A 24,192-nucleotide genomic window follows, 5' to 3' on the forward strand; every position below is an offset into this window, starting at 1 on the left:
TTAATAATTTTGGTGGCTTTTATAATAAGAAAAGATTTATATGTGGACATTAAAACATTGCTTTTCCCAGGTCTCCATTTCTTGAAGCACACTGGAGGATAAAACCATGTATTTTAATTTCCAGTGTAGTTCCCCTTGAAGTTCAACCAAAAAGAGGAATCACTCACTGTGAATTTCTGCTTTTCATTTGGTAACTAATCTGATTTGAATAGGAATATGAAAAACAGAATGAAATTGGAAAATTTTGGCAGATAATGCACAAAATCAGAAGCCTTAAAAGTTTGGAAATGGAAGCAATTTATTTCATTACTTAGGAGTGATGTGGTTATTAGAAAAGTCTTATTAAGGATGAGCTTAGTAATCAACTCTTTGACCCAACATCAATGAATACCTATAAAATTAACAGCAGTTTAGTAAGATTTGAATCTAAATTGTTCTTTTATATCACCTGTTCACAACTGTGTCTCTCCAGGGTCTCCCATAACTGAACACAACAAATGCAGGAAGGAAATGGAATGCAAAATAGATTTCAAAGCGCACTAGATCACATTTACAAATTAATTATATTTTACATGTAGGTGTCAAATTTTAAGGGAATTTTGATTGAAACCTATTGGGACAAAATCTACTTGCATTTAGTTTGTTTAAACTGTAAGTAGATAATTTAAGATCGATGTGTTTTAAACTCATACATTATTATTATTATAGAAATTTTTAACAATTCCTATTGCAACAAACAGAAGTTTTTTAACCTTTTTAGTTTTGTAATGAAAGGATTAATTTGTCATTATCTGGTATTATTATCGTTATTATTATTATTATTATTATTATTATTATTAGTTTGTTGTTGTTATTGCATATATTTTTTAATTTATTTATTTTTAATGGTATCAAAGAACTGTGTCATTCAATACTTTTATTAAAAAAAACTTAAATCACCTGAAATTTCACAGAATCACAGGCTGGAAGCCCCGTCTGGAGACGACCTGGTCTAAGCTCAGGTAGAGCCACTCAGAGCAAGTTGCCAATGACCATGTGTAGATATTTATAACATCTCTAAGGAGAGACACTCTACAAGTTCCCTGAGCAAATTGGCTTTGCTTTGAGAAATTTTTCCACTGTAACTATGCTGTTTAACATGATGGGCTAAAAGTAACTGAAACAGCAGCAGCAGAAAGACTTGTGGATGAAGTGGCAAAGTAAAATAGAATTAAAAAATCCTGTAACTAGCACAGCTACTCCTTGTGGAGATGGAATTGTTAAATATATCTATATCTATATCTATATCTATATCTATATCTATATCTATATCTATATCTATATCTATATCTATATCTATATATCTATATCTAATCTATATCTATATCTTTTTCATTTATACAGGATATATCTCCTCTAATAAAGTTTGTCAATACAGTTATGCTATTTTAATTATGCTGAAGTCAGATGCAGCCACAATTCCAATCAAAAAATCCCAGAATCACAGAATGATTTGGGTTGGAAGGGACATTAAACTTACGTCATTCCACCCCTGCCATGGCAGGGACACCTTCCACCATCCCAGGTTGTTCCAAGCCCCATCCAGCCTGGCCTTGGACACTTCCAGGGATCCAGGGACAGCCACAGCTTCTCTGGGCACCCTGTGCCAGGACCTCACCACCTTTGCAGGCAAAAAAATCTTCTAAACCAACTGTAATTCCTGTGTCATATTTGCCAACATATTGTCCAATTTATCAGTTTATACTCAAAGTTATGTGGTTAGAGATAAATTCAGTTGGTGTAACTCCAGATAATCTCCTTTCCTCTATTTTTCTCATCTAAATTTCAAATTCATGTGTGGCCTATTTTTATACAGTAGTTTCATAAAAGTGGTTTTTGTTCTCCAACACAGATTCATACTATAGGATAAACATAACAACTGGCAAAACAGATCTGGAATACCCTGTGTAGGACACTCAGCTCCTTCCTGGTCAATCTGATTCCCGAGTAAAGAAGTCTTTGATGAACATTGTTTTGCCAGTTGAAATACTAGAAAAAGCTATCACTGTCTGCTGCCTTGAAAACAAACTGACTGTAATACATGGATATATTGTCCTGGAAGTTAAGCCACCATTCACTATCCTGAAATTAGGAAAACCAGAATTTCCTGGTTCCAGGCAATGGAAAAAACCAGCTGGTTTGGCATTGCTTTTGTGATATTGGCAAGCCTGTTCTGCAAGTTGTTTGCACTCACCATCCATGAAAGTCTAAGTGAAACTGCAAACCATCTGTCTCTGGGGTGACTGAAAACATCACTTTGGTGATTGAAACATTAGTCATTCCAGCAGCCTTTGAGACAGATGCTCTATCTGGGTGCAAGGTGCAAGTTTTCTCCAGTCACAGAATCATAGAATTCCAGAATGATTTGGATTGGAAAGGAGCTTCAATCTCATCTCATTCCATCCCCTGCCATGGGCAGGGACACCTTCCACTGTCCCAGGTTGCTCCAAGCCCCATCCAACCTGGCCTTGAGAACTTCCAGGAGTGGGACAGTCACAGCTGTAGAATGCAGAGAGTAAAAGTTGTATATTTTACTGTCACAGGTACTTTAAAAACTTGAAGGGATGAGACAATCCTGAAAATTCCCCCTTAAGCAGTTTCCTTGTGTCCTGAAGCACATCACTCTGCTTTCTGCTCCCACATGACACCTGAATTTGGTAAATCACAAAATTCTCAACACAAATTTGTCCATCATTCTCTGTCACAATTGACAGACTTCACTGCTTAAACTCCCATGGAAGAGTTTTAAGGAGAAGCAAGCTCAGAATCCATGGGTTTCTGTGTTTATTGGAACAAATTTCAGTTGTTAGAATGATAAGGCTACAAAGAACTGCCCATTGTGGGCCCTCACATTATAACAATTCTTTTTCCAGGACTGTCTGGACTGTGAATAGTTTTGTACAAATATGAACAGATGTCATGATGAGAATTTGACTTTAGAGAAATCAGGACCCTAAGTAATTTTTTTTAGCAACTGTGTAAAGGAGATAATTTGGTTGTAAACTAACTAGTGCTTGGGATTTTGTTTGGTAGTGTTGTTTTTCCTTCTTGCTTTTATTCAAATGAGATTTAGGCAATCAAGTCGATGTTTTTCACAGACCAAACATCTGAGAGATTTCTTCTTTGGAGCCCTGGCAGCAGTTGGTGGTGGAAACTTGGATCTTACCCCCCTCTCCCCCGTGCCACAAACCTGCAGATGCCAAACCTGGCATTTGCATCCATGACAAGTGTGCTGCCTTGCCAGCTTGTTTCACTGAAATTGGCTCCTGCTGGGAGGATCTGCTCACAAACTCGTCGTGCTGGCACCTGACCATTTCTGGGTACTATCTTTAACAGGCACATCTGCTGTGGGCACACAAACTCTTCAGCTGGCTCCAAGCGCCACGTGACGGCCTGTCCTATTTTATGGAAGTTATCCAGCCTTGACACACTCTTGGGTGCACAGCTCAGCAATTCCACAGTCTTGGTTACACTTGACAAGCCAGGCTGACATTAGCAATCTTGTCTCACAATCCCCTTTCCACGAGGAGTAATCACAGTTGCCTTCCTCATCCGTATGGCTAAAACACAAGGCTAAGTCATATGGTTGTCGAGTTGGAGACATATTGGGTCTGTTTGACAACTCCTTTTTTCAAGGCTCTCTAAATAGTGCAGAAAATTGTGCTGCAATTAATTTTGAAAACGCTAAGTGTTTATTAACTGTGAAAGGTCTGAAAGGAAAGCGAAAATAAATAGTTGTCAGGATTGCTGCTATAATTTCCTCAAAAATGGAAGCAATAGTGGATGTAAAAAATCTGGGAGAAGCTCTTGTTTCACTTTTGATTGTATCTGGTTTGAATTATGAGAATTTGGGTATATTGACCAGCTTATAAATATTATTCTTTGGCAAGGGGTCTTGATGGCAAGGATGTTGAAAATATTCCTGCTTCTTTGACAAAACTCAGACTATTTACATCTAGAGAGAACAATAATATTCATGGATTTCAATAAGACCAAGGCCAAGAGAGAAGATGAGGGAAACTGAGTTCATTAATGGTCCAAACCACAACATAATATTAGAATCATATAATGGTTTGGGTTGGCAGGGACCTCAAAGATCATCTTATTCCAACCTTTCCATGGCCAGGGACACTTTCCATTGTCAGAGAGCCCTGTCCAACCTGACCTTTAAAATTTCCAGGGATGAGGCAGCCACAGCTTCTCTGGGCACCCTGTGCCAGTGCCTTCCACTCTCACAATCAAGATTTTTTTCCTAATAATCAATCAAAACCTACTCTCTTTCAGAGTGAAGCCATACCCCCTCGTCCTGTCACTCCAGACCCTTGTGAATAATCTCTCTCACCTTTCCTGCAGGCTCCTTTCAGGTACTGGGAGGCCACAACTGGGTCACTCCAAAGCCTTCTCTTCTCCAGGCTGAACAATCCCAATCCTTTCTGCCTTTCCTCCCAGCAGAGTTTTTCTATCCCTCTAGTCAGCTTTGTGGCCTCCTCTGGACTTTCTCCAATAACTCCACATCCTTCCTGTGCTGGGGAGGATATTATATTACTATAATGTAATAACACATGTTAGTATACATTTTCTGTAGGTTTTACTATAAATTCAGTGTTTATACACATACACACATGCTGATAGCTGTACCCACCCTTCATTTCCTGTGAATCTCCTTGGTTATATGTCAGGTCACATGTACTTATGGCTATAAATATGGGGGGTGTTAAGATGCTGATAAAACAGTATAAATAAAAAGTTGTTATCACCATTCCTGTACCTATCACCACGTCTTTCTACCCAGCCCTATAAAGCTTTCCTCTTCCCTGCCTTCATGGATTTATTCTCCAAATTCCTGTACTGCTTTTTACTATTTATTACTTATTAGAAAATAATCCACCCATATAAAAACCTCTTTTCCCTTTTGTATGTGGATTTCCTCCTCTGTGCAAGCCCTTGGAAAGCAAAATTGAGTCCTGAAACAGTCCTAAACATGCCAAAATCTTTACAATCAATTATCCATCAGCCCTGCAGGGGAAGAAAGGGGAGAGTCACAGGGTAGTTTTTTTTCTTTTTTTCAGAGATCCTTTGCACTTGCTTCTAATCTATGAAGAATCCAGTCTATTAAATCTAAAAGTTGGCTATTTTTATGTTGCAAAAAGCTGTCCTTGGCCCAGTTTTTCTTCTTTTGTCCTCTCCACCCAGTATATAAAAGCAGTCATGCCATGCATTTCCAGTGCAAGGACATTGGAGGAAAGGCATTACAAAAATTAATCCTGATTAACTTGTGCTTTTCTATTTCTTTTTTACTTTTCCTTAAATATTCACATGGTATATTTCTAACATCTAGAAAGAATGTGATAGGAAGTGAAGTACTGGATTATATTTTCTGAGGACTAGGAGAATAGGTAAAAAATCCATCACTGTTGATTTTTGAATGCGGATTAGATAAGTAGCTTTCAGAAGGCTTTGGATACAGCTAATCTTGCATCTTGGTTTCCTATTAAGGAGTACAGTAGAACATTTCATGCAATCCTGTTCAGCTTAACTTCCAAATGATATCCCTCCTACAGATGAAATGATGGGGGAGATACAACATTGAATTTGATTTCCACTGTAATTTCTTGGTTTATCGGGGTTTTCCTCTCCTGGTTTATCTAATACAGGCTGAAAAACACCTTGAAGAAAAACGTTGGGACCACGTGGTCTCTCACCATATGTAGCAAAAATAGGTCTTGTATAAAATGTGTGTTAATAAACTATGTTCAACAACTACTATTTATACTTTGTTCCTATCATGAAAGAAAACCAGATCACCTGCATTACGTGCAAGGGCAAATAAATGCTCTGAAAGTATGATTCTGGTCAAGTCATATAATTTTATAGAAAGCATACTAAAGTCAGAAGTCATTTAGATTTATCTTGGTGGGCTCTGAAGTGACACCTTCCTTTGCAGGATGTTATTGATCTGGTTGTTTTCCCACCATGGTTTGAGCCAACAGACCTGTATTCATCTCATTCAACTTGAAGCACTCATTCAAGATCTCTGAAGCAACTTCTGCTTCTGGAGTCAATACAAAGAAAGGGATAAGTGTATTCATGGAATGGCTTAGATGTTAGGTAGGTTGGCTGGGTCTCTAGAGATGCTTTTCTATTTTTTTCCTTGTTGGATAATAGTTCCACACTAGCTCAGGCACCTTAGGTTATGCAGGAAAAACCTTGGCCTCAATTCCTGTAAAAGGAACGAGATTCAGATCTACAGAGGTCTGTCTTGATGAACTGAAATGTACAGTAATTTCACGATTATAAGCTGCACCATTTTGACTAAAATTTTGGTCTGAACCCAAAGTGCGGCTTATAATCAGGTGTGGCTTATATATGGACAAAGAACAAAAAATTGCTGTTTTAGTTTGAAGAACAGGTGTCTGCTGAGAAAGGCAGGAGCTTCTCTTTGAAAATGGAGAATGTAAACCCCTTCCCTCCAAATTATTATAATTTTGAAATCAAGGGGCTCTCAGGCAAAGATATGGGAATTAGGAATAACAGTTCTTTACTAGGGAAATTAAAATAGAAATACAGTACTACAAAGAAACAAACCCCAAACCCTGACACAGTCAGAGTACAGCCTGACACCCGTCAGGCAGGGTGTTGGCAGCAGTCCCATCCCATGGTGGCTGCATCCTCCTGCAGTGACAGATGTGGCTCAGCTGGAGCAGTGCTCCTGTACAAGGTGCAGTTTCCCTCCGGAGCTCCAGTGGTGATGTGGAGAAATCCGGTTTTCCTCTGGAGTCCAGTGGAGAAAGGGGCTCCCTTAGTGTCCCAAAACTTCTGTTTTTATCTTGGTAAGAAATGTTGGGCTCTTCCCCTTGGCTGGAGCAACTCCCAATGGGATGCAGTAATTTTATCAGTGCCACAGTGGGACTCAATGGCCATGAGCAGAAAATGACTGGCTGGAGGAAGGATGGGTTGTGAAAAGATAAAGAACACTGCCCTGCCTGGTTTCAATGGATGGCACATTAGCAGAATATCTGCCGTGGAGATCAGGATCACTGCCCCCACCCTCAACAGATGGTGATAGAACAAATACCTTTTATCACACTCTGTAATATGCGGCTTATAATCAGGTGCGGCTTATGTATGGACAAAGAATGAAAAGTTGATGGCACCCAGAAGTGCAGTTTATACTCAGTGCGGCTTATAATCGTGAAATTACTGTAATTCCGCCTCTATGTCCAGCTACAGATATTTAGGGAAGACCTTGCAATGTGGGCTTTTCAAGGCCTGCCTCCACCTGTGTCACCTTCCAGCTGGGATGGTGTTAGAGAAGGAAAAGGGATACTGACTGCTCTGTGTGAGGAAACGGCCTCAGAACTTGTCTTTCCTTCGTGCTCTTTATCATGGCACTCCCCATCTCTCCCAGTCCAATGGCAAACGCTCCCAAACCACTCATGAAATACCTTTGTGCACAAGCTGTGACACAGCATGGAAAGATCAAAGGCTGCTGTCTGACTGCTCATCTCTGCTACTGTGGAAAAAATTTCCAGGTGCAGAATGTACCTTTAACCCTTTCTTCAACCTGATTGCTAAAGAAGAAGGATTTAACTTGTTTCACACTGCTTGAACTCAGAAATTCTGTGGGTTGTGGGTGAGAAAGTTTTAGGGGAAGTGGGTTCATAGTCGATATATTTATTTTATTTAAAAAAAAAAAGGCTAAGAGAAACAGTAAGAAATGAGGATAAATAGTGAATATCAGGCCAACCAACATGAAACCTGTCCAATCAGAATCACAGAATCACAGAATCACAGAATCACAACATGGTTTGGGACTTTAAAGACCATCTCCCAATGCACTGTCATGGGCAGGAACACCTTCCACTAGACCAGGTTGCTCTAGATGTTGATCTGGATTTATTATTAGGCATGAAGAGGAATTGAACAGTCTTGCTTTGCTATCTTTTCTGCATATCACAGTGTGTGTCAAAGGTATGCTGGGGCAGGAATGTGGTGGGACTGGAGAGAAGCAGCAGCATTGCAAAACATCTGTCAGCCAATTTCAGCCAAAATTTGACAGATGGGGTACAGATTGCAAGGATGTTACAGACTTGGAGTTTTGTAAAATTGCGTGGCCAGACAGAGGGAAGACTTTCCAGTAGTGACCTGTCTGTACAGTAGACTCAATGTAACCTGAGTCATTATTGATACCAGATAATCATTGGAATAAAGATAATCTCTGAATTTTACAACCATTCACAGGCTTGAATTGCAGCTTGTACCTTCTTGGACATGAGAAGAACCAGTTGAAAACACAAACTCATTTCTAGCCAGGATTTACTTGTCACACTGATTAAAAATAACTGATTTTGTTGTGTTTTTGAGACTTTTTTCTCATGCTCCATTGATTTATTCTATGCCTTCCTTTGTCAGAAAAGGAATTGGACTTTCTAGGGGGCCCCCTTCCTCTCAGGATACTGTATGATTCTTTGATTTCAGTAGAATTGTCTGGATTTCTGTCTGTAAAAGGACTGAAGTGAAAAGAGTTGAAATGGACCAAAGAAATAAAAAAAAAAAAAGTGGAATTATTTGCCCAGCATCACAAAGGAGAGTAGCAGTAGAGATTTGTAAAATGAAATAATTTTTCACTCCAGCCCAAGATAAGAGAGATGAAATCACGATTTCTTTCAAATGCTAGAGCAGCAGAAAGAAATTACATTGGACTATAGGTCAGACCTTGAATTTGGAACACAGGAATCTTTCCAAATTCAGAAAAAAAATAACCAGATCCCTGATATTAAGTATAAAGAAATCAGATATTAGGTTGATGCCTTAAAATAGAAACCTGGGAATTCTGAATGCCAGTGCTCTATACAGTAATAACTGTGATATAACTGTGTCTAAAGAACACCTTCCCCCCACCAACTATTTAAAATTATCTCTTTCTTTATCCTGTATTTCTGGATCTGGTTTTGTACTCATAGAAAGACTGCATGAGTCAATTGGTGGGAATTTTTCATTTCTGCTAAACCAGCACTTTTCTTTTTCTTTAACACTAATAACTCAGGCCCTGTGTCTCTCAATTCATAACCCAAAGGTATGGAAGCCCTACTTGCATTATGCTCTGTCAGCTGTGCTACAAAAATACAGATTTAAAGCTCTAGTTTTCCCTCTTCTGCATGTTTCCAGTAATGTCTATGTAACAACTGCTACAGGTGTCTAAAAATCTCTCTCCTCAAGAAAATATGAGTTTTATAAGCGCAAGGAAAAAAAGAAGATTGTGATAATGAAGAAATTCTGAAGCTCTCAGTTTACAGTGTTCTGTGGGATCATAATCTGAAAAAGCAGCATTTGCTTTCTTTTTTCTTGAAACAGAGGTCATTGCTCCATGCCTCACACCTGCAGGAGGGCAGAGAAGGGATTAAGAGGAGTTGTCTTATCAGAGTTGTCAGGATGAAAGGGCAGGACAAACAGCTGATTTTGCAAGTCCACCATTGCCCCATCTGACTGTGTTCTCCATGTGCTTTTGGACAAAGGGCTTTTTCCTGCAGGTGGTTGATCTCACAGGGGTCTGCCACTGGAAAATAACAGGAAAGGACATTTTGGAAATGAAATGTAGAGAGTGAGAAAAATCTTATTTGGTCCAGTTTATGGTTTATTTCTTGCACCAGGGATATAAACTTGGGGTGGGGTGGGGGGAAGGAAGACAAAAAAAGAGAATAAAATGAAGAATTATTTCATTTCATGCTAATTCTTATCTAAAGGGAAGAGGACAAATTATACCTCTCTCATATCATAGTAATGCTTTGCTAGTCATGTACCTCCCCAACATGTAGGGTTTCTTGTGTTCAAACATGTTTTTTCTTTCCTCTGACAGAGATGTCTTAGAAATAGGATTAAGAGCAAGGAAATGCAGTCATTATTTCTTGTATCCTCTGGCAACCTTACACACCAAAATTTACTACTTGCTGTTTGGAGAGGGAATCCTTCCCATCAGCTCCCAGCTGAGAATCACAGAATCACAGAATATCCTGAGTTATATCCAGAGAATATCCATAGAATATCCTGAGTAATATCCAGAGAATATCCATAAAATACCCCTAAGGATCATGGAAGAACAGCTCCTGGCCCTACACAGGAGTGCATCAAAGATCCCTTCCAAATGCACCAAGGGTCATCATGAGTCACTTCTTTTTCTTCCTAACTGCATATCTTCCCTAGGATAATAATCATAGTTATTTAATAACTGTAAATTATGTCAGAAAAAAAGGCACTTTAATAAAATACACTTTATTATCTGGAAACAAGATGAAGGTGTCTATACCACATATGTTGCCAGCTGTTTTGTTGGCTGTAAAAGGTGTCAGCAGTTGATGGCCAAAACTTGAGAACTGAGAGATAAAGAAAGTCAAAAGAACTTATGTGATTTGTGTTGAAGAACAAGGGAATACAGGAAAAACTCCACTTGAGAATTGAATGAGAAAGCAAGAGACAAATGTTGTTAAAGCTCATGTCAGACTGTTGAGGTGTTTACTGAAAACCAATTGATGCTCCATCACTGAATTCCCCTTCACTGACTTGGTCAAAACCATTCAGGGCATAAAACAGAAATTCTCCCACTGACTTTTGGACAAGAAGTTGCCCTCCCTCTGCAGTGTCTCCTACCTTTGTGCTCAAACATCTTGGAGCAGAGCAGCTGGTAACTCAAATATTTCTGTTTTCTTACTGAGGTAGTTAATTCTCCAAGTAACATTTGCCATGAACAGAAATCCTCTGTGCATTTCACTGACTTTTCTCAGATTAACCCCATCCACCACTTGCCCCCTGAAGTCAATATAAGATGACATCTCCTGAAAATATATAGTAATTATAGACTCTTTGATTTGACACTTTTGAGGAAAAAAATTGTAAATAAAAATACTTTCTCTTACTACCATAGGTGCCTTTGAAACATAAATTAGAATTTCTTGTCCTAATTTGCCATTGACAAGTCTTAGAGGCAGAGTTAAGACAAAATTCTTGAGCCAGCAAACTTGCTTCTACAAGTACAAAGGAATTTAAAGAGTGGCCTCGGGAAGAAATGGATGTAGCTGTCAGTCTCATGAAAGAATTTAGAAACAGAATGCAATGCTTTGTCAAATGGTGGGATTCAAATGCAGCAGCATGTCATTGACCCTGGTGCTCAGCAACACATATTTCAAATCCCTGAAGATTAATAGAGAAGATGGTTACAGCTCTCACAACAGCTGCTGGAAAGTGTCCCTATCTCACGTTTTAATTACATGTATTTATACAGTAAAAAAAGTCCTAAATGCAATATAGCCTGTAGTATGCAACAATTTTGAACATTTATGAGATTCAGGCAATTAAGAGTCTAAACTTTCAAATGTTTCCAGATGGCACACTGATTAACAATTGTGTGAATTTAATATTTGTTTTAAATGCGCCGCTCTGTAAAATATTTCTTAATAGTATATGAATGCATTGCAATGAATCCAGGCACAACTTTTCTTCCAGCACAACTTGCCTCATTGCCTGAAGAAGTGGAAACCTCATTAGCTGATTATATAGACCAAAAGCAGTAGCAGAGCATTAGTAAGAGATAAAAAAAGATTAAAAAGAAATGAAGCTATTCCTTAATCTATGAAGGATTTTTTTCTTTATATGCAGGTCCTAGTGACAATTTTCATGCAAGCCACTTACAATATCATTCCCTCAGTTCTTGCAAGTGAATCTACTTAGTGAGGACGTTTCCTTGGGGCTACCAGCATTCTGGGTGTTGACATCAGCTGCAGGAATGCTTGGACTCAATGGTCTTAGAGATCTTTTCCAACCTCAATGAGTCTCAGATCCTGTGATTTACAGAATGGTTCATTTTTAAAGAGAACTTATACTTTAGCTTGTTCAATGGAATTAAACTACCTAAATGCCTAAAATAATCTGTCCTTAGTATTTCCAAACCTTCCCTGTTTGTACTGTTTTTAATGTTGAAAGTTTGAATCAGTGCAATCCCTCACTCTCCACCAAAAGAAACATTTTTGTGGGTGAAATTTATTCTACAGGGGAGAGATCTTGTGATGATGCTGGCAATCAGGATCACAGAATGCTTTTGCTTGGAAGGGACCTTAAAGATCATCTTGTTCCAACCCCCTGGCATAGGCAGGGACACCTTCCACCACACTAGGCTCTCCAAGACCATCCAAACACTTCCAGGAATGGGGCAGCCACACCTTCTCTAGATATACCCATACATCTAGAAATTACAGATATTTTTGTAGAAGTTTATGGTCTAGTTAGTTTATGTTTTTGAGCGTTATACTAGAGTCAAAATTAAAAGAAACAGCCTGAAAAGGCAATATCAGAAGTGTTATAAACCTTCTGCTCCGACACCCAGAAATGGAACAACCTGGGACTATCTATAATCTGTAAATATATGGCTTCTCCACACTCAGGAGAAACCATCCCCTCACTTTGTGCAATACTTTTAACACAGACTAGTCACAGAAAATAAGATTTATCTCACCTGTTGTCAGAGCTCTGGAAGCTCTGCATCCAGAACTGAGTGGTGCAGTAACTTCCTTTAATAGTCAATGCAAAAAAATGCATGCCTGCCAAGTCAGACCCTTTTCCTAACTTTTGGACCCCAGGAGAAGATGAACTCTGAACACCCCTCTTGCTCTCCCCTGTGTGTAGAAGGAGCCTGGTCTGACTACTCTACATGAAAGTGTCTAACTCTGCTTAAAGTACATAAGATAAATCCCAATAACAATGGACAGAGTTGATTCTGAATTTCAAAATTAAAGTTATAAATTTAAAAACTATGTCTTTTCGTGAGTCAGGATCTAGAAAAAAAAAAAAAAGGAAACATTTGGGTAGAAATCATCTAGTTTTCATCCCTGACGTTCAACCTCAATGAAGGCATTTCAATAATTTTTTTTCTGAGTTAGAGTTTAAATTATTAGCTATGCCTTTACCTTTACCCTTTCTTGCTCTCTCTTCCTTCTTTTTCCTTGGGTTATTTGAGCAGGTTGCAAAGATGGTGATACTCACATTGGAGCAGATTTCTACATTCCATTTAAACTTGGGCTTTTGTAATTAAGCAAAGAAAGAACATTCATCTCCAAATCTGAAAATGGAACATAATAAAACCCTAAAAATTAAAATAGCAAACTGAAATGGTATGAGATTGTTTTGATAGCTCCAGGAGAAACAATGGAAATTTACCCCCAGGCTCTGGTTCCTGAACACCTGTAAAGGAAATTTATGTAGCAAATTATGTGGTGAGTTGGGTGTGATTATAAGGACTGCTCAGAAACAAGAACAATCTCTCAGTTTGCTTCCACGTGAGAAAAATACACAACTAGAAAAAGCATGAGGAGCAGCCAAAGGAAGACAAACCATGAACAATGATTAAAAGAAAGAGCACTGTGTTTTCCTTTTGTGAAGCAGGGTGGACTTGAGGATAGCTAATTGATTTAGAGCACAGAGCCTGGACATTATAGTTGGATTTCCAATTTACCTGACACCTTAGATAAGTCACTTGGTTTTCCTGGGTTTTTTTTTTCTACTGCATTGACTGCTTGGGTTGTAAACACAATGGATGGAGATGAGATTTTCTCTTGCTGTGTCTTTGACCACAGCCTTGCACAATGAGGCATATGGTGAAAATGCCTGACATACCTATAATTCCATTCAGTCAGCTCTGTTTGGTGGCAGAATTGAACTCTTGAAAATTAATTTACTTTCTCCTTGACTGGGCTTGCACTGACTTAAATAAAATTTTAAAAAAAGAAAATAAAATTGTACTCCATTGGTCATTGCACCATTGTGTTGAGATAGCATTAGATGAGGGAGGAATTTTTACCTGCTCTATTATTTTTCCACAAATGGTGCATCTTCTTTCCTCTCCTGTATTTAAAATTCTCAATGGGTACTGATTTGGCTTCTCTCATTGCTATGACAGCAGTTAGAGGGTTTTTTTCAGCAGAAGTCATGAAGACAAAATTTTAAAGCCAATTTTAACTTAGATGATGAAGGAGGAAGGGGAGAATGGACAAGATGCTCTTCTTACCCTCAGAAGGAGATGCAGCCAGTCCACTGGAGTGGAAACCTGGTCTGAGTAGAGGCTCCCATCCAATCATGGCTTCATTGAATCCTGTTAAAATATCTTGTTTTTAACAAAAATCATACTAAGATTGTACCAGAAAGAAAGCCCACAATTATATTTATTGCCATGCAGCCAGTACCGCTAATCTCAGGGAAAAAAAAAAAAATTTACATAAAGTTATTTCCAGGAAGAAACAAACACTTTTTCAATGTAGCAATGTAATTAGCATAGGCTTCCATATCTGAATTCTAATGAATTCATTCCTATTTTTTAGTGTTTATCACCACTCCCTATTCCAGATCCTTCGTGTGATATATTAGTCTGTTTGGATTTGATAGGCAATAAAAACAGACCAGTCAGTCTGTTAGTTCTATAACCCTCTTGCATTTAAGAAATAATATAAATAGCATCAAGACAGAGGGAGAAATCAATGTGTCAATTATTTATATAGAAAAAAGTCTACCTAGTAAAATGAAATTGCTTAGTTCCTAAAGGGCAGAGATGAACTTTTTTGGCTGCTTATGCAGAAATGTTATAAATATTTAAATGTAAATAATAAAATCTTTACATGCATAAATAAACATGAGATTGATATTACACACACTACAGCAGGGAAATATGACAACTGCTGCTTCTTCAGGAAAATGGATATTTCCTGTGACTGAATTGAGAATAAACTCAAAGCTAATAAGATACTTCACATACACTTTGAATCCACACTGCTGTCAAGCAAAAATTTCCTTGGGTTGGTCTTTTTTAGGAAAGGTCTGAAGACCTCTCTGGAACAAACATTTAGGATAAAACAAAACATGAATGGTGATTTCTTTAAGCACAGGATGCTTGGCTCAGTGTGGGCATAGATGAATGAATTTTAAGAGTTGGTGTTATTTAAATTTATCAGCTATTTTGTCCTTTGTTATGGCAAGAAAGAAGAGGTTGACCAGGCTGAAGGTTTGCTGCATTCTGCTTTAAACATTCATGGACCAGTTCAGGGGCATCTTGTTGTATGAGGCACATCTCAGCAGAAGGAGTCTGGTCCAAGGCCAATTTTAAAAAGAAGTTTGGTTTTGAACTTTTAGGTTTGTGCATACGATTCTCTGGAGAAGAGGAATCTTGCTCTCTGCTCTCTACAACTGTCTGAAAGGAGGCTGTGGAGAGGTGGAAGTCACTCTCTTCTGCCATCTCTCAAGCAAAAAGATGAGAGGAAATGGCCTAAAGCTGCAGCAGGGGAAATTGAGATTAGATACTAGAAATAAATTTTTAAGTGAAGGTGAAATGTTAGGCTTTGGAGCATTGGAATAAGTTGCCCAGGGAGGTTTTGGAGTCACCAGCTCTGGAAAGTGTTTGAGACATCTGGATGTGAGGTTTAAGAGGTGGTGGGCTGGCAGCTGGACCAGATGATCTCGAAGTTCTTATCCAACCTTGATGATTCTGTGGTTGTGTGATTCTGTATTTAAATAAAAGAAATCATGGATCAGTTAGAGGTCAGTCCCAGCCTGCAGGTAAGGAGCCTGACTCACAGACACAGGTCTAACTTTTCCTTCCCTCCAGACAGTGGCCAAACTTCCTGCCTGGAGCAGTCCAGGGCATGTGCAAATCCCCCCCTGGACCATGCCCAGGCAAACCCTAGGAGAATGTTAGCCAGTGCAAGCCAAAACCATACAGGAAGCATGTGAATTATTTAATTTTCTGGATAACTGGGGATGGAGGTTGGGAAAAGGTTCTGGCTTTGATTTATTTGTGGCTATAGACACAGTCTTTGTTCCCAGTAGAGAGTTATGAGGTCTTGAAGAACTCCATGTTTACAAAAATACTCTAGAGACAGAATGTAAGACAACAAGAAAATCTATGATTAACCTTTTTCCCCTCACAGATGCATTTAAGTAATTTCCCTTTGCTAATATGAACTTATTTTGTGGTACATAACTGTTCTAGACTCCTAAGCCAAGCAATTATCTGTAACATTTTGCCAACTGTACACATAACTGTAAATACACAGGATATAAATATTTCTGTTCTGCCAAGTATGGAAACTCAGGATTACCACTGAACATTAAGAATAACACCAGAATAAAGGCCCTGAAGAGGTCTTGACATGACCTCTCTGCCCTTGGTGTTACTTGAACAGCAGAGTTCAAACCTTAGACCACCTGCCCAAGTGAGAGATGGAAAATGTTCAGGACTGTTGAGCACCCCACAGATTTTCACAGTGGCTCAGCAGAGAGTTATTTAACACAGGTGTTTCATTCCAACACATCAGGGATCCCATGGCAAACAACATCCTTGGGCTCCTGCTCCCACCTGTGCACTGGAATTCTGGCAGCAGGCAGGGCTGAGGAAGCAGGAACATTGCAACCAATGCTTGCAGCTTCCCAAACTGCTCTGGGACTTCTCCAGCTTGGTGGGAGCAAACAGGCTCATTGGAAAAAAAAAAAAAAAGCCACAGGCACACGAGCACAGGTTTAGTGCTAGCTCAGGAAATTCTCTGAAATTACAATGTTTGGAATTGGAGGGCAGTTCATGAGCAGTTTGGATCATGACACCATGCTGAGAGTTTCTGTCCAGAAGCCTAAGGAATGAGAGAATCAGCTTGGAAAAATCAAAGGAAAGCTGCCTGGAAAATTTCCAGTGCAAATATTTTTTCCATCTGAAAATGCTGAGCAATTGAGCATAGAATGTGTGGCGGAAATATTCCAATTTCAATTCATTCTAGTCTGCCCAAAACACACAAGTAAAGAATGGAACGTCCTGGTAAACTCAAAATACTCCACTTCAAGTTTTTTTGTGGGACTTTGATTTTCTATTTTTAAAAAACTGGAGTTAAATAGAAGTTTGTTCTAAGTTTAACTACAGCTGTTCAGGGTTACTAGAAAAAACATTTTCTCTATATGAGTCCATTTTCCTGTCATAAAAATTGTTCCTTTTAATTTTTATTTTTTTTAAATCATATTCAAAGAAAATTTAAAATCTATTTCTTCCCAAGTCTGAACACCCAACTGAATGGGTGCAAGTTTAATAGCAGGAGAATCAAGAACATCTTACTAAGTATATTAATGCAGCATAGGAACCTGGCTACTTGTAGCTTCCAATTTCAGTTTAAAAATAGAAACTCTTCTCTTCAGAGTCACATGGAGAATGCAGAAACTGGGTTGGTTTCAAGGTTCCTTACACAGTTATTAAAACCTCAGTCATAACACAGAACTTATTGCCTTGATTCCTCCAACTAAAAATACTAATACTCACAAAAACAGTTGATAACTGTTCCTTTTCAGGGTAAGATGAGCAGCACAGTGTCAGCAAAAATCCCCAAGTTGCAGCAAGCACAAAGGATAGGAAGAGGAGGGAGATAAAGCACACAGACTGAGGGAAGCTGCACTCCATGGAGAGAAATCCATGCAGGAACAAGTTTTCCGTCAGGAGCTGTGACCTGGGGGGGAACCAAGCAGGGGTGGTGTGATCCTGAAATCCTCTCTGATCCTGAAGGGCTGAATCACATGGAGAAGGACCCACACTGGAGCAATTCCCGAAAACCTGAAGATTTTGGGATCGGAGAAGTTTGGGAAAGGCTGTATCCCTTGGAAGGGACCTGACAGTGGAATGGCAGAGGCATTAGTGTTGTGAACTGACCCCAATCCCCATTCCCCATCCCCCTCTGTGCTGCCTGGGGAGAGAAGGTAGAAAACTCAGGAGTGAAGGAATATGTAGCCAAGTGGGCAGAAGTGTTTTTTTCACTTTTGCTCTTACTTCTTGCTATCCTACTCTGGTGTTAATTGGCAAAAACTTAAATGAATTTTCCCCAAGATGAGTTTGGTTTACAAATCAACTGTGACTGCCCTTTACTTAACCCATGAGCTTTTCCATTTCATTTTCTCTCCCTGTTCTGTTGGGGAGGGATAGTGCTAGAACATCTCATTGCACACCTGGTGAACAGCAAAATTTCAGCCACCACAGTGAACTAAATTTGGGTACAGTTAGTCCCAGTAGAGTCTCCAGGGGGGTTTAATATCACTTAATTTCAGATGTTTAACCAGGCTGAGAGTGCAAATGTTCCTATCTGAGCCAGTGACCTCAGTTTGTTTTATGGTAGACAGGCAGGCAAAACTTGTTGAGAAGGATGAATGGGCATTCTGAGGCAGAATTCATTGGACTGATATGATTTTTTCTCTAAATATTTCCATTTACCCTTATTCATCACGGAGAAAGCTTGGCCAGCCAGCTCCAATATGAGCTAGCAATGTTTTATACCTGATTATGCAATCCCAAGAAATAGCAGGGGTTTTTTTTTCACTACAGGTGGACTCTGATGATCACATGGTGAAGGTATTTGGACCTTAAGCTTCTGCACTTCACAGGAAAAGAAATAATGAAGAGATGTAATATCTCCCCATTACCTCACTGGGGTTATGAAACTGCTCTTTTGCAACACTTTCAGGTTTGTTCTTGGAGGAATGCAGATCTCCAGGCTAGGTCTTGCAACAGCTACTTACTTAGTCCAATACTGAACCAGTGCTCAACAGATTTCTTTAGCAGGAAGGGTGAAAGCTTGGCCTGATGTACATTCCAGAAAGGTGAATTTCCACTCAAGAAACCCAACTGTTCTTAGGCAGACACTGCACAGTCAGGCACTTCACCCTCTATCAGGAATTTATCATTCATTCAAACATTCTTGGTCTGTCTTTTTTTTTTTCTTTCTGGTAGAAAGGCTGTTTATCAAACAGAAATCTGACTTATTTGCTCAAAGAGATGATGGTATGAGCTGAGATAAAAAAAAAAAAAAAAAAGATGTATCAGCTTTTCCTTTTGTCGGAATTCAGAGATTTCTGTGGAACTGGATGGAATCTTGAAACTATCCAGGCTGTAGAAAGTGTGATGTTTAAAGAGTTTCTAAAGTTATGCTAATAATTTAAACTTAAAGAAAACTTGAGTTTACTTTGTAAAAACTTGAAATCTCTCAGTTTGAATCATTGAATGGTTTGGGTTGGAAGGGACCTTAAAGATCATCCTAAAGTCCAAGCCCTGTGCAATAAACAGGGGCATCTGCAACTGGATTGGTTTCCTCTTTATCTGACCTGACTTGGAACACTTCCAGGAATGAGCCATCCATGACTTCTCTGGGCAAATTGTGCCAGTGCCTCATCAACCTCAATGTAAAAAAAAAAATAGTCTATCTCATGTCCAATCTCAATCTACACTTGATTTTAGTAGTGCATGTTTATTGGGGAGTGGAATGTCATTTCAGTACAACATATGGAGTATTTAGAACATTAATGCAAGTCTGAACTATTAATCTCATTTCTCACTGGAACTGCTACATGAGAATGTCAAACATTTCAAGGTTGGTTTTTGGTTTAACTCGTTCTTCCCAAGTCTAAATCTCATGTCTTGAAGACAACTGTCCCGTAAGTCACAGCTGACTGTGATTTTATTGTAAATACTGAAATCTGTTCCAATTCTTACTAGAATTATCAGCTTTGCTGCTGAGTTCTATGCCTTGGTGGCAAGCAAGGGATCTCTAAGTGCAAGGAAACAGGCATTTCTCAGCTCAAAGTCCAAGTAATTTCACGATTATAAGCCGCACCATTTTGACTAAAATTTTGGTCCAAACCCGAAGCGCGGCTTATAATCAGGTGCGGCTTATATATGGACAAAGAAGGAAAAGTTGCTGTTTTAGTTTGGAGGACAGGTGTCTGCTGAGAAAGGCAGGAGCTTCTCTTTGAAATGGAGAATGTAAACCCCCTCCCTCCAAATTATTAGAATTTTGAAATCAAGGGGCTCTCAGGCAAAGATATGGGAATTAGGAATAACAGTTCTTTACTAGGGAAATTAAAATAGAAATACAGCACTACAAAGAAACAAACCCCAAACCCTGACACAGTCAGAGTACAACCTGACACCCGTCAGGCAGGGTGTTGGCAGCAGTCCCATTCCATGGTGGCTGCATCCTCCTGCAGTGACAGATGTGGCTCAGTTGGAGCAGTGCTCCTGTACAAGGTGCAGTTTCCCTCCGGAGCTCCAGTGGGGATGTGGAGAAATCCGGTTTTCCTCTGGAGTCCAGTGGAGAAAGGGGCTCCTTTATTGTCCCAAAACCTCTGTTTTTATCTTGGTAAGAAATGTTGGGCTCTTCCCCCTGGCTGGAGCAATTCCCAATGGGATGCAGTAATTTTATCAGTGCCACAGTGGGACTCAATGGCCATGAGCAGAAAATGACTGGCTGGAGGAAGGATGGGTTGTGAAAAGATAAAGAACAATGCCCTGCCTGGTTTCAATGGATGGCCCATTAGCAGAATATCTCCCGTGGAGATCAGGATCACTGCCCCCACCCTCAACAGATGGTGATAGAACAGATACCTTTTATCACACTCTGTATTTTAACGTGCAGCTTATAATCAGATGCGGCTTATAATCGTAAAATTACTGTAATTTACTTACCATAAGGGCAATCCATTGATTCCAACCTTTGGAAAAGGAGTTTTCTGTTCACTCTTATGCTGTTTTGCTGCAGCCTTTGAAAGTAATTCCTTGATTTCAGCTGTTCTCTTGCCTGGTGTAGAACTGAGACTACAGGAATATGGGAAAGCAGTATGGAATTCAGCTTCCATGTTCCTTAGCAGTGTTAAGACTGGCATCTTTAAAGAGTAGCTCATCTCCAAAACTCTCTGTAGAGGAGATTTTGAGAACTGACTTGGGCCAGATGTTAATTAACACAAAGCTAAAAATAAGCATAATGAATCCCAATAGCAATATCTAATTCAAATCAGGTCAAATTTTACTGGTTACTACAGCTACATATAGCAAAAATTTGTCCTGTGTTTACTCCTGAGAAGAGACACAATTTGCTCTTCATTGTATCCAGTGTTCAGTAACATCAGCAAAATGGTGTGACCATTTAGCAGTGGCTTATAAGGACACATTTTATAATTAGTAATTTAAAAAAAGCAGTATTTACTTTTTTTAATTGGAGAACCCCACTGTTAAACATTTCTCCAGCTAGTTTTTAATAAATATCTTTTTAATAAATACACCTTGCTTTATCTTGTACCAATCTTGAAAATAATTGACCGAAACAACTGCAGTTTTTAAATATAGAAACATGTTTACTTTGACAATTTGAATTTGTCTGTTAAATAAAGGCTAAAGAGTTAAAATCACGACACTCTTAAGTGAAAAAATGAAGAAACTCTATTTTTTTTCCCTTTCTTTGGAGCCTAAGGGCATCTTCCCTGGTGAGGAGTCAGCACTGGCGGGTGAGGTTACAACACGCTGGGTTTGGCTGGGACACAAGCTGATGTCCCACAAAGATTTAGAGCAGCTCTGAAGTAGCAATGAGAATAAATCACATGGAGGTGTTTCGTTTGACTGTCTGCAAATCAAAGGCTCCAAGAAGTACTGGAGTTGTTCCTGAGGGATATCATACAAGAGAGTTGCTGGCCACAACCATGGGTAGAGTCCAGTCTCCTTAAAGAAGAAATCTGGGTTATGTGGGATGCCCGCAGAGGCATGAAGGATTGGCAGATGACTGAGATAAACCATGTAGCACTAGGATTTCAGCCTTGATATATGTGTTAGAAGCATAAATGACTTATTCAACCCCTAATTTCCTGGAAAAGAGCAGATGCCTGCACTGTCTGGGCATGGCATCAACAGCTGCAGCTGGTGGCCTGGACAGTCAACAGTAGCCAAGCAAACTAAGTCTGATTAACACATTTCTTTATCAGATATTTTATTTTTTCTAATGAAAAGATCATATCATAAATCATTTTAAAAAGAAAACTTAATGTATCATTGTTGAGATCATAATTCTTTGCCAAATCTGCACTCTGCTGCAGTTAGACTTAGAGCAGTTTTACTTAATGAAGACATGAATTAAGAGGTGGAAAATAATGTATTGTGCTGTATGTAAAATGAGGAAAATCATGCATAATGCTTCCCCTCGTTTGTACGTATTACATTTGTGATTGTCAAAAACAGGATTAACGATCCCTCTTGGGTTGTGCATTCCAAAATGCTTAATCTATTCTCCCCTTGATACAACAGAATAACTCCCATTCATACACAAGCATACAGGAAAAAAAAAAGCCAAATCCTAACCTGCTTCCCATCTCTCATTAATTTCCTACTACTTTCCATTAGCACCCCAAATCCCTACACTTCTCATTAGTGGAAAAATAATTCACACATATAAAATGCTGCATAATGAAATCCAAGTTCAGGGGTGGCAATGGGGAAAGAAACCTTGTTAAGATCCAGAACACATGCAATAGTTAAGTGCATATGATTACACTTCAAATCCCTTGAGGGTCAGAATATCCCAGCATTAATTCCTGGAAGTTTCTGACACAGGGTGCAAGGAGTGAAGGAAGTGCAGGGAAAGGTCTGGAGCAGTAATTGGCAGTTGATGAATCTTCTCATCTTCTTCTAGGCACTTGGTCAACTGGGATTGCTCTGTACCCAACTCAGGAGGTGGGCAGGCTCTGGCACAGGTTACCCAGAGAAGTTGTGGATGTCTCATCCCTGGAAGTGCCCAAGGCCAGGTTGGATGGGCTTGGAGCAACCTGGGATAGTGGAAGATGTCCCTGCCCATGGGAGGGGGTTAAACCAGGTGTTCTGGAAGGTCCTTTCAACCCAATAAATTGTGCGATTCTATTGTTCAAAGTTCAACACTCCGGTATCCTCATTCTGCCAATGGAAAGCTAGAAAAAAGTTCCCATCTGTATATTGGATACTTCAATCTACAGCCCTTGATGGCCTCAAGAAATGCTCAAGAAGTCCATGACAATTTATCTGCTCATTCTTGAATCATTTGGGTTTTTCTGTGCAGCCTGCCAATTCAAAGATGGAAAATGCCTGAAAGAGCTTTTTTGAAATCCATTGTGTAATTTCCTGAATAATAGCCCTGGTTCTATTTTATTCCTTTCATCAAGTGAACAGAGACACAGTGGGGCAACACTATAAATAGATAATGTCATCCCACATTTTGGAACACCCAAGCTCTTTAACAAGCTTTAGATTTTCTCACCCAACTTTAGGCACTTAATTCAGGGCTATAATCACCTTATCTCTCCTCTGTGGACATGGAAAAAGATCAATGTCCCCAGGGATAATTCTAGCCAGATTACAGTAGGAATCTCTTTGCTTCCCTAACTCTAGAAAATGTCTATTTGGGTCTTACTGTCCAGAGTTCAGACAGTTAAGGTAAGGTGAGATGAATAGCAAGAGGATTAACAAATAAAAATGGGTCTTTACTATAGCTTTGCTTAACTCACATTAAGACTCTTAAGAGTTTACAGTGAGCCAAAATGTTACAAATTCAAGGGAATTCAGATAAATTAATCTGTTTTTATCCTGACACTACCTTTTTTTTATTCCTGTTCTCGATGCTCTGTTTTGAGCACAAGGAATGTAATTGCATTGGCTGAGAAAAGTGCAGGTTAAACACAGGTTGCTGGGTTTCATTCTTCATAACCATGATATTTACCATGAATCAGCCAACACTAAAAAATCATGTGAGGAGAAACACAGACTCATAGAATGTTTGGGCTGGAAGATACATCAAAAACCATCTTGTTCTAACCCCCTGCCATGGGCAGGGCCACTTTCCACTAGACCAGGTTGCTCAGAGGAGTACAATAAATGTAGGCAGGTGTCTGATTGTCCTGTGGTGCCACTTACATTACACAACATGAGAAATTAGACTGAAAGCAAGTTAGTACAATATAAAAAATATGTACTAATTATGTCCCTGCTAGAAAAAAATTATTCTCACTACAAAGTATTTACGTATTCTCAATAATTTTTCCATTTTTTACTTTCATTTTTTTAAGCTCTACAACTTTTTTTTTTCTTAATGTGACTAGGAACACTTTTAGAAAAATATGCTTTAGAAATATAAATACATAAACATCCATGCGTGTTCCAAATCAGTCATGAGTATTCCAGAGGTTTGACGGCATTGGGGCTTTGTAGAATGCAGGTCAGTGATATCAGCTGCACTGTCATGTGAAAAAGCAATATTCAGAGTTTTATTTATCTGATGGTAATTCAAATTATCTCACTTTAACAGTGTCCTA

This window comes from Catharus ustulatus, chromosome 3 (assembly GCF_009819885.2).
Source record: "Catharus ustulatus isolate bCatUst1 chromosome 3, bCatUst1.pri.v2, whole genome shotgun sequence".
Taxonomy (NCBI): Eukaryota; Metazoa; Chordata; class Aves; order Passeriformes; family Turdidae; genus Catharus; species Catharus ustulatus.